The 9936-nt window shown below is 45.6% G+C and overlaps 1 pseudogene; it reads left to right on the forward strand.

The window, feature by feature from the left end:
* Window positions 1-379: 379 nt before the first annotated feature.
* Window positions 380-1986, forward strand: LOC125933141 (developmental pluripotency-associated protein 4-like; annotated as a pseudogene).
* Window positions 1987-9936: the final 7950 nt, after the last annotated feature.

The raw sequence follows: 9936 nt of genomic DNA on the forward strand, positions 1-9936 counted from the left end.
CAGGACCTTTCAGGGACTTTAAGAATCAGCTGGCTTCACCCTTTTATTGTCTTTTTTCCTATTGACTGGAATGAAAAACCAGGTGGCTGGAATTCTAGTCACCATCTTGTACCATGAGGTGATCTTGGAAATGGAGACCATACCATAGAAGCACTTACTTTAATAGGCCTTACTTATATTAAGTATTTACCTCCCTTAATGCTCACAACAACCCCCAGATATACACAAGGAGATTTAAAAGAAGTGATTGTCCAAGATCACAGTGCTAGGAGATGGTGAACTCAGGATTTGAACCCCAGTCTGGGTGGCTGTATAAACCATGTCCTTTACTGGATGGATCCCCTGGCGTGAAGTCTAGGCTGTACACAGAGAGTGGGGAATGGGGCACAATTCTGGTTTTACCAAGTCAGCAGAAGCTCTGAACTCTAACTCCTTATACCCTTATCCCAGCAAGGTTCAATCATTCAGGGAAAATGTGAGGGTCATCTGTGTTCACATCACTCGCTCTGTAAGGCATTCTCAGAAAATGAGGCCATATCACTTAAACCCAGTTCCCTAAAATTCAACTCCCTTTTGAGGGCTTTTGTACCTGTCTGCATGTTCTTTTTGTCCTCATTTTAGCAATCTAAGAATTTGAAAACTAGAATTTAGAATTATGGAATTGAGAGTGCCTTTGAGTGACAGGAAGTGGGAGAAAACTTTTATTTATTTTTAATGTTTGTTTATTTTGAGAGGGAGTTAGCAGGGTAGGGTCAGAGAAGGGAGAGAGAGAATCCCAAGAAGGCTCCATCCTCAGTGCAGAGCCCGACAGAGGGCTGGATCCCACGACCCTGAGATCATGACCTGAGCCTAAATCAAGAGTCAGTCGCTCAACTGACTGAGCTACCCACGCGCCCCAAGAAGTGGGAGGAAACTTTTAAAAGAGCAATCTTGAGCCAGAAGTCAGAAGAATTTTCTTTGCATCAACTCTTTTCAGACTATGCAGAACACAAAAGGCAAAGTGTGGAACTCCACAGAGAAGTCAGGGGAAGAATATGTGACTGTCAAATTCGAACTCATGTTGGTGGAAATGAGAGGAACAATGGGCTTGAGTGAGTCAAGCATCTCAGCTTTATCAAGAACCTCATTGAAGGGGACAAAACAAGAAAGATCTGTGGCAGATAACCAAGTTTCCTATCCACCGGAGAATGCACAATGCAACAACAGCCTAAAACTGGAAGAAGATACCTATTCCTCCATTACCCTCTAAACTACCACTAGTCAACCTACTTCACAGAGACACTGTGTGGGCCTGGGACCATCAGTTAAAGCTGAGCACCAGAGACAGACACTAGAAGCACATAAGTAACTCTGTGAATATACTTACCCAAATCAGAAGAATATTCCTGTCACAGCCAAGGAGGCCAACATCTAGACAAGGTCCCATGGAAAATCAAAGGTGAACAAGGGGAAAGCTCAAAAATATGATTTGAGGGGACTGATCCTCCAGAAGCAGGTCCTTCTTCTGAGGAGGGAGTGCCAGAGCTTTTAGAGTTACCACTCTTCTAGGGGGAGTTAATACCATTGTAGTAACCAGTCCAGCCCAGAGGCTGGGTTGGCCTCCTGGACCAGAATTGCAGCCAGGGCCAGCAATATGGAGGCAGTAGAATCATGACGAGACTTGTAGTGTCTCATGGTGTATGGTCCATGGGAGAAGTCTCTCTGAAGACATGGACAGTTGGGTTCACCTGCAGCTTTATAGTGGACGAGCCTGGATTCCAGAAAAACCACGGAAAATGAGTACATGCTTTTCCTTGCCTTCCTGCAATTTGCCAATATGGTATGCACCATGTGTTCAAAGGAAAAATGTGCTAATAAAAAGCCTCCTGTGAGATTAGAATATCAAGGGAAAGAGCATATTTGTGTAAGTGAGGGTGGAAAGGGGACTACAGTTAGCTCCACTGACAGCTGTACTTTAGTCCCTTCATCATAGTCCATGCTTTCTGCTTACAGGGCTGGTAGACCAGTGGGTTGCCCATAGACCCTCCCCCCCACCCCTCCAAAGGTGCCTGCTTTGGGTGGGATATGTGTGTTAGGATACAGGCAGACCCTTAGGTTTCAAAAATGGGAAAACTGGGGCACCTGGGTGACCCAGTCCGTTGAGCATCCAACTCTTGATTTCAGCTCAGGTCAGGGTTGTGGGATGGAGCCCCACATCAGGCTCCTTGCTGAACATGGAGCCTGCTTGACATTTTCTCTCTCTCTCTCTGCCTCTACTTCTCCCGCTACCCCTGCCTCTACCTGCCCCCCCCCGACTCACGCTCTCCTCTCTTAAAAAAGGACATTTCACAAGTTATCACTCATCCCAGTTAATAAACATCATTTATTAACAAAACATTAATAACATAATTTGTTAAATGAAAACCTTGTTTGTAACTACCAAATATCCACCTTTGAAGTCCCTGACAGCTTGTAAGTGAGATGGTCTTCAGCTGAGCATATTGCAAGGATTTGAGTAAAGAAACAGCCAGCATTGGTTTCTGTGCATTTTCCTCTTCAGAACACAGACTACCTTAGGACTTGTTCCTTCTGGTTTTAAGTGTAATGGCTCTGAACTGTTGAGTATTTTAAGCCAAAGAGTAAGCTGTTATTCTCTCTCTTGCCCTCCCCAAAACACAGAATTCTTAACTTGGAAAATGTTGTTTTTGTTTTTTCTTAGCAACCTGAGACGTCTCTGGTTTAGCACTGGCTAAAAACACAGGGCGCTTTGCCAGTGTTATTTCCACTTGCAACCGTTTTGTAGAGTTCTGCTGCTTAAAAATGTTTAAGGCTGCTTCTCAATCCTAAATACATAATATGTTGAATTTAAAATTTGTATGTACGTCATCAGCTGTTGTATTTAGGAGACCGAATTCATCGCATGCAAAGTATGGTTAATGTTCCAAACTCAAAGTAGGATTAAAGCCAAAAAGCTTGATTTTCATGCTTGTGCATGACTCCCTTTTAATTTCTTGTGTACTTCCTAAATGTTTAGTCCTGGGAGTTGGAAAAGGCTGGATGTTTTTCACTTGTCCTTTCACAGCAGTTTCCAACGTTGTTTTATTACTAAGAGCAGAGGATTTCTGTGCTCTCCTCACCCCCACCAATCAGAGGAAGTTATAAAAGTACTGCCCTGGAAGGAGTGGTGGAGGTGGGAAGTCTGTAACCATCATGATACTACTGGTCTGGGTTAGAATCCTCAATAAACATTTCAGATAAAAAGCAAGTTTTATTGAGGAGCAAGTGTCTCTCTACTGATTGCTCATTAGCAGTCAGAATTTTCACCATAAATAACACACAAACTTTATTCCTTTTAAAAAAATGATGGAGGGGTGCCTGGGTGGCTCAGTCGGTTAAGCGGCCGACTTCGGCTCAGGTCATGATCTCGTGGTCCATGAGTTCAAGCCCCACGTCGGGCTCTGTGCTGACAGCTCAGAGCCTGGAGCCTGTTTCAGATTCTGTGTCTCCCTCTCTCTGACCCTCCCCCGTTCATGCTCTGTCTCTCTCTGTCTCAAAAATAAATAAACGTTAAAAAAAATTTTTTTTTAAATGATGGAATCATTTGGGGTCTTGGCTTATGAGCTGGTCACCCATGGAGATTTCTGGAACTAGCCCAGATGTGTTACCCATTTTCAGCAGCGCCACAAAATAAAACTAAAAGCAGCTAATGACAATTGAGCAGCTCTTTACAGATCTTGCGTTAAGTACTTACCTCCTTTTATGCTCACAACAACCCCCAAACCATGAGTTTCCTGAGAGTAAGGGTTGTGTTGTCATGGTCACTGTCGAACTACCATCTCTTATCTCTCTACCTGGAATATACCAGGTCTATAATACCTTCTTGTTGAATGAACGAAAGCGTATAAGATACTTCTTAGTGCCATTTAACATTCGGTCAGCCTCCCCTACCTCTTGTTCCAGCCACTGCATAGAGCAGCACTACAGTAGCCTCTGAACATCTTCACACAGGCTCAAAAAACCTGCCTCACCTGCACTCCACACTTCCTGCTTCTTGCCTTGGGGCTTCCCTTGGACACACAGGTCTGTGCGCCATGAAAGTCCACCATGTATGTGTAATGTGGAAATGTGGGAGAGTTATTACCTCCAGGGACATACCTTTAACCAATGGGAGACAGGAGTCAATGAATAAATTCTTCCTGTTCTTTTCTCCAGTGGACTATTTGGATACCAAATTTATTTCACTTTTAGAGGACAATCATGATGGTCCCTTGGGATCAAACCATTAGCATGGACCAACTCAGTAACCTCCCCTCCATACCTTATAACAGTCCCTCTCTCTGTCTTCCTGCCCCACTTCTTTGTCTCCATCTTGCTCACTGGGCTCACAATCCCTAGTAGAGAAATAGCCTATAAGTCCTCTATCTCAGGCCCTTCTTTCTGGAGAGCCCCGACTAAGACAAAGTAGGTGAATCTGCCCTTGAATACTTTGTCCAAAAACATTATCCAGATGAATTGTTGTGCACTAGACCATCTTATTTTAATTACTAAATTCCAGTCAAAAGAATGAGGGATGCCTTCTTCTAGAACGACGGAACCCACCACCCTGGATACCAACGGTAGCTATTTGTGTGAGCTGTGAGAACGTGGCGCTGAGGCAGTAGGGCCCCCTTCTGACTCCTGTAAGTCTTATTTCGCTGCAAGAAGCACAGCCTCCAGAGAACTCACTGAGGACAGGAGGATGTGATATTGCTGTGTCAGGGTCCATCTCGGAATGCTGAAAACAAATGTTTGCAGTAAATGGTAAATGGCACAGCGATGCCTTCCAACTATGTCTGGAAAATTACAACAAATCTCTGGGAGCTGACCAGTTCTAAAAAGCAGCAAACCTAAAAAGGAGCTGATAGCAGAATCAACTACCACTAGTAATAAAATAATAGATGTGATTTTTTTTTTCTGACATCCGTTGAATATTTACTCTGTGCCAGGCCAGTGTTTATCACATTACATCTTTACAAAAGCCCTTTAATGACATCACTCTTAATTTTCAGGTATCTGGAGGGCTTCGACATCGTTAACTCACCCAAGTTCTCACTGCTGTATAAAGTAGATGCCGGCCAACTTGCAGACTTCTTTTATATAAGAGAGGAATAAATCTTCTGTCTCAGCCAGTGTTGTGTTGATGATTTCTGTTATATGTAGTTGAGATTAATCGTAAATGTTATAGTTACCTAATTATAGAAGATTTCTGGTACTACTTTTGGTTCAACCCCCAGTGCAAAAACTAGGGAGATATACCTTAGTGGACATTCTAAAAAATTGTAGTCATAAGATACTCTTTCCATTGTGCAGCAGAGAAAGGAAAATCAGCAATGATCTGATACAGGGAAGGTGTATCAGAGAAAAAAGTCCCACAAGATACTTTCTCAGTGTTCTAAGGCCTTTTACAGGTATAAAGACTGTATCTCCCCCATCCCTGGCCCCAGAATTGATACACAGGAAGTTATAAATATGAACGTACCTACAGAGATTTTCAGTAGGACTATAGGAAATAATGATATTTCACTCATTTATTCATTCAAAACCATTTATTAAGCCCCAGGAAGCTACAGAGATGAAATGGTGAGATGGGGCCTCAGAAGGCCAGGTCTGTGAAAAAGGCTCCCAAGGAGACATCCTCCGCGCTCCGCTGTGCCGGTGTGGCGCCCAGGGAGTCACAGAGGAGGGGTCTGATCCAGCGTTGAGAGAGGAAGGAAGGCTTCCTGGAGGAGGTGATGCCCAGAGGAAGGAAGGCTTCCTGGAGGAGGTGATGCCCGAGTGAGTCCTGATCGTTGAGTAGGTGTTCCAGGAGGATAAATCTGGGTAAGGGTTAGCAAGAAAGGCAAGGAGAGAGCCCCAGGGGCACCGGGCCAATGCCGAGCAGCGTGGTATGGTAGGACACACGGGGAGGAGTGAGAAGAGATGAGGCCACTGCCACATAAAGGAGCCACGTCATGAAGGCCCAACACCAACGTGTCTAGGTCACCTGGAAAGCTATGCCGAGCACAGAATGCATTTAACCGTTTAGAACCATTGTAGTTTAGAAAGATGCTTTGCTCTGGGTCACCGCACTGACCTTCCTGCTCTAATACTGTGAATCAAGGAACTGGTATGATTTTTTTTTTCTTAACTTTTTTTTAACGTGTATTTAGTATTGAGAGACAGCATGAGCAGGGGAGGGGCAAAGAGAGGGGGAGACACAGAATCGGAAGCAGGCTCCAGGCTCTGAGCTGTTGGCACAGAGCCCGACGCAGGGCTTGAACTCACAAACTGCGAGATCATGACCTGAGCCGAAGTCAGACGCTTAACCGACTGAGCCACCCAGGTGCCCCATTTTTTTTTTTTTTTAATTATAATTCGAAAGCAACCCTTGGCCTTATTCGGGAAGGTAATTTGGAGTGCTGAATGTTCATGCTTGATTCTGTCCTCTTAGGACACGCCTGGTGGATCTACCTAAGTCCAGGAGAGAGATGTATACCATTCGTTTGAGATACCAGTTCAAGCAGAAGCCAGGAGTGGGGACTGGAGGTAAGGCTCAAGATTCAAGATGAGGGCTCAGTGATAATATCAGCTAGATGGCTTCAGGGAGGACCCAACAGGTGCCTGTGCTCACCCCATATATGGTCCTTCTAAGGGAATTTTCTTCATATTTGAACATTCTCTGCAGAGACCAGAGGCTTTCTAGGGGACGGGACCTGGGTTGGCCCCTGATGGCTCCCGGTATAATAAAGAAGCCCCCACACCTTTCTCTACCACCTTCCACATGCATTGGCCACAGGTGGCAAGTCCATCCTCGGCAATTCCATGCCTTCTTTTACACGGTAAAGAGCAGGAAGCTGGGTGCCGGGCAGGGACGGAGCTTATTTTGTTCATTGCTGTATCCTCAGTCCCTAGCACAGGACTGAGCACATGGTAGGTACCCAAAAAATACTTACAAAATAGTCAATTGTGCCTTTGCATATAAAATAAAAACAGCAAATGCATTTCATATTTGCTATGTATTCTAAGCATTTTACAGATATTTTATTCTCAAAACAATGTTATAATGGAAGTACTATTATTCCCTTTTTACAGATGATAAAAACTAAGAACAGAGAGGTTAAGTACTTGCCTGCAGTCACACAGCTATAAGTATAAATTCTGCAAAAGTACAAACTTTTGGAAGTACAAACTCTTGGAAGTACAAACTTCCAATTTGAAGATAAATAAGTACTAGGGATGTAATGTACATGATGACTACACTTAACACTCCTCTGTTAAAAGAAATTAATACGTGTTACGTGAATGCTAGCATTTATGGTTCCTTTGAGAACCCACTATATTTTCAATTTGGGGTACTTGTAGGTTTTAGTTGTTAATTAGGAGGCATTATTAACAGATAAAGATACATTTGCTCATTTTCTGGGTATAAATGGCAATCCAGAAGCTGAAAGAAGGGAGTGATGCCTGAGTGGGGAGAACCTGAAAACCCACCACCCCAGTCCCATTAATCTTCAAACCCAAACACCCAGCCTTGGGCTATCTGGTTAAGCCCGCAAACCCTGTTCCCCCCAGTCACTGAGGTCTCAGTCACATTAGCCAGCTTTCTGCTCTTCAGACAAGCCAAGCACCTGCCTCCTCAAAGACTGTGCATATGCTGTTCCCTCTTCTGCAAAAACTCTGCCCCCAGGTTTTCTCCTGGCTGGATAATTGCTCACTGTTCAGGTCTCAGCTTATGTGTCACTCCTTTTTGAGGCCATCCTCAAGTACCCAGTCTAAAGAACTACCCTCCAACCCTTACCCCCATCCCATTAACCTGCTTTATTTTCTTTTTAGCACTTGCCAGAAATAGTCATTTTTGTTTGCTCGCTATTTCCTTACTTATTTCATCTTCCCAACTTGGGAATATAAAACCCATGAGGTAGATCAGGGAGGTTGGCAGCATAAAGGCAGAGTGCAGTTCCTATTTTTCCAATGACAAATGATTCCACAAATTACCTGTCTTTGCCAAATCGTGGCCATTGCTAAGTCAAATGGGGAGAAGAACCTCGAATCTCCGTGCACCCACCTCTCAGTGCCTGAAACATGCAGGATAAAATGCCCGGACCCCAGAGATCCTGCATCAAAGCCCCATTGATGACACTCAGTTGCCGGCAAAGGCCCCCTTGCCAGTGTGAGAAATCAAATTGGGAGCTTTGGGCATGAGGTAGATGATGGTGAACAGGTGACAGCGGAGACCAAGAGGAGGTTTCACAGCACCGAGGATGTTGGAAGTCTGTGTGACTGCTGCTGAGGTTGCTGGGGAAACAGTTGGTGCCGCCTCTGGATGCCATCAGGGAGGATTTCCTGTTGCTGTTCCAGTTTTATATCTGAGGCTGTAGCATAAGATTTCACTTGGGAAAAAATGTTTCTTTGGCTTAAAAAAGACATGGTTTGGAAGCCCTTCCTTTAGACCATTTCCCCTCATTGTATACAAAGGAACAGTGCTGGGAGGAAAAAAATGTTTTCGCTAAGCTCTTTCTCAGTATTCAGAATGAGAGTTTGAAATATTGTCCTTGCCAGGTAGACATTTGAAAACTTCAGGGCCAAGCCCCTCTCCTGCAGGCCCAGGGAGTTGAGCGCACTCACCCGTCTGTCTACCCTTCTCTCCTCACCAGATGGCAGGTAGCACCCATTGCCTGCTCCAGGCAAAACGTGTTAGAAACGTAGAGCGCTCAGACATGCCACTGACCTTTATCTATACTTCACGTAAGATGGTAGAAAGAGAGCAGGGCGCCTGGGAGGCTCAGTCATTTGAGCATCCAGCTTCAGCTCAGGTCTTGATCTCACGGTTCGTGAGTTCGAGCCCCGCGTCGGGCTCGCTGCTGTTGGCCAGTCAGTGGAGAGCCCGCTTCAGATCTTCTGTCCCCCTCTTTCTGCCCCTCCCCCGCTTGCACTCTCCCCGACATACATAAATATACTTTTTTTTAATTTTTTTAATGTTTATTTATTTTTGAGAGAGAGAGCATGAGCAGGGGCAGGGCAGAGAGAGAAGGAGACACAGAATCCGAAGCAGGCTTCACGCTCTGAGCTGTCAGCACAGAGTCCAACTCAGGGCTCGAACTCACCAACCATGAGATCATGACCCGAGTCGAAGTCGGATGCTCAACCAACTGAGCCACCCAGGCGCCCCAATAAATATACTTTTTTTAAAAAAGGCAGGAAGAGAAACCAGGGAAATAATTGCCCTAGAAAGAACTCAGTCGATGGGCATCCCACACCCAAACTCTGCCAAGCGCCCACACTTCCTGGGGGTAAGGTAATGGCTTGCCACCAGCTAATGGTGCACATCAGCATCTCAGAAGCTTTGCCGAAAGTCTGCTCGCAGCCGTTGGGCTCACTGGGAATGTTTAGCCGAAAATAAATGTCTTCCTCTCACTTGCAAAGTGCTGCTTCGCCTGCTGCTGGGGGGAGAGTGGTGGGAGAGAGGCGAGGATTTTGCATCACTGCTCCCCAGCCACACAGGCCCGGAAGCCCAGAGCAGCCACCCCCACCTCTGCGTTGTGACTGCCACCTCGCCGCTGCTAGGCGAGGGATAACTGGTAGCGCTGGAACATGGCCAGGATTTGACAGAATGAAGAGCAGGCGTCTAAACACAGGGCATTGGCTCCGGCACTTGAGCTGTGACTGCGGGGTAGGTTTCAAAGTCACGGTACATTCACAAGGACCTCGGAGGTCAGGACACCCTGCCCGTTACCCAGCTCCCCCTTACTCAACTTCCGTGCCACTTTTATGCCACCCTTCCTACATACCAGCCTCTTGCTGGGGCAGCAACACAGAGGTGTTAGGTGACAGTAGAGTCCTGCTAGTGTACAAGTGGGGACTGTACCCCACCCTCGAGCTGGAAGGTGACAGCCACAACTATATTTGGGGATGGAGATTAGCACAGGCTTCGGTTGGGAC

The sequence above is a fragment of the Panthera uncia genome, chromosome D2 (assembly GCF_023721935.1).
Source record: "Panthera uncia isolate 11264 chromosome D2, Puncia_PCG_1.0, whole genome shotgun sequence".
NCBI lineage: Eukaryota > Metazoa > Chordata > Mammalia > Carnivora > Felidae > Panthera > Panthera uncia.